We start from the raw sequence: 2,020 nt of genomic DNA, 5'->3' as shown, positions 1-2,020 counted from the left end.
TGCCCACCCGGCACCATGCAGCAGGCCCTGGGGGAGCCACACTCAGGCCCTAGCCTCTGCTAGTGCTGCATAATACTAGGCAGGCAGGTGGGGCTGCTTCCACCTAGTGTCCCCTGCAGCACTTGGGAGATGGAGTCCTTGGGTGGGCCAGACTCATTTCCCAGGTTGTCGTGCAGTGTTGGTATGCAGGCAAGGCTGCTTCCACCAAGCATCTCCCACAGCACTAGCAGCGACTGAAGCCAGAGCCACCGCCTGCACCACCCACCAGCAGAGGCTGGGGCCCAAGAGTGGTTTGCCCAGGACCTGCTGTGCAGTGCCACTGCCAGCACAACTTGCCTGCAGGCCAAATAAAATCAACTAGTGGGCCAGCAGGCTGTATTTTGCCCACCTCTTCTCTGCCGCCACATGTGGGGGCAAGGGTCAGGGCTGCACATGGAGGGGAAGGGTGGATTGGGGGCATGCAGTGCAGCTTTGGGGTCGTTTACACAGGCATCTGGTGCAGCAGTTGCAGGGAGGTGCCCACATTGGTGCATGGTTCAGCTTGGACCTGGATGAAGCATCATTGTGACATGCAGCCTAGTGGTCCATGCCTTGCCTTGTGAGGTCCACAGAGATTGAGAGCCCCACTGGTGCAGCCTCTGTGGTTTATGACCCCTGGGGATTTAAGAAGTTGGACAGCCCTGTACTGACCATCAATACTTTGCTACTAGGCTCTTATAACTGAAGGAAATATTCTCTATTAATAATGCTTTAAAACAGAGTAGCTTAGCAAAATAGAAGATAGCTTCTGTTGCTGTGTATAAACAGATTTTGCTGACCTTGAATATTTTTACAATACACTCATCAAAATGGCATCTGTGTGCATAGGGGGCTCTGAGAGACAGAGATGGGCACTGTATTTAAATGCTACATGCATTAAGGTCACTCACAAGGCTTGACAGATTTAGAGGATTGTTAGTTTTTTACTAGCCAAATTTTGAAGCAGATTAGTTGTATATAACATGGTTAGTGATTTTTCAGACTTGTTTGCATCTTTCCAGAAAGGATTCTAAACCAGGTGATTTAGGGCAAATTGTATTTGTCAAGCAAGTGCATAGTTTATATCTTGTGCCTGACTTACTTGTGATTGAACTTTTGAAGGGTACAATAAAATTGGGTAACCTTCCAATAATAAAATTTCAGAAGGAGAATTTGAAAATTAACTTACAGCATTGCTCTAGCACATGGGTGGGCAATTATTTCAGCTGGAGGACCGCTTAATGAGTTTCGGTGAGCTGTCAAAGGCTGCAAGGGTAGTTCCACCCCTTGAAAGGTGCCTCAGCCCCTAGTCACCAGCTTGGGACCTGAAGTCCTGCCTCCCCCTAACCTCTAATCCTTGCCACTAGAAGTTCCTCCCCTTGCCCCCCAGAAGTACTTTTTTGTGGAAGGGGGGGGCAGAGGGGGTTGTCATCTTGAAATCAGAAAAAAACAAAAACAAATCATGTACTAAATGTCAAACACCTACTATAGACATTGTTTAATTTTTTTACAAAAAATATTTTGTCATGATTTGTGGTTGCATAGTGTATGTGGAGATGATTGCTGTAAAAACTAAAAAATAAAGTTTTATTCGTATATTGTATTGGGGTGTGGTTGGGGTGTGTGTGTGTATGGTGGGCTATAGGAGTATGTGGGGGGGTTGTGAGGGGGTGTGCTTGTGTGTGGGGGGGACAATGGGATATGTTGAGGGATTGTATATGTGAGGGGGCTGTGTTGGCAGGGTGGCTTTGTGGGGTGAGTGAGAGTGGGAGGGTGTGGGAACCCCCCACACACTCCCCCCCATGGTGCACAGCCCCTACCGCCAACAGCAGCAGCAGGAGGCTGGTGCTCGGGGCCTGGAGAGGTGCTGTCTCCCAGAGGTGCATGGTTTCAGCCAACGCTGCACGTGGTGGCAAGGAGTATAGCCCAGCTGGAGCTCCATGCGGCACATATGCAGCTCCTGGCACTCATGCATCACTGGGGGAAGCCCCGCAGATTGGAA

The sequence above is a fragment of the Gavialis gangeticus genome, unplaced genomic scaffold, assembly GCF_001723915.1.
Source record: "Gavialis gangeticus isolate Ggan-Ray unplaced genomic scaffold, GavGan_comp1, whole genome shotgun sequence".
NCBI classification, from domain to species: Eukaryota; Metazoa; Chordata; order Crocodylia; family Gavialidae; genus Gavialis; species Gavialis gangeticus.
The sequence above is the reverse complement of the archived record's forward strand: the minus strand, read 5'-3'. Positions refer to the sequence as shown.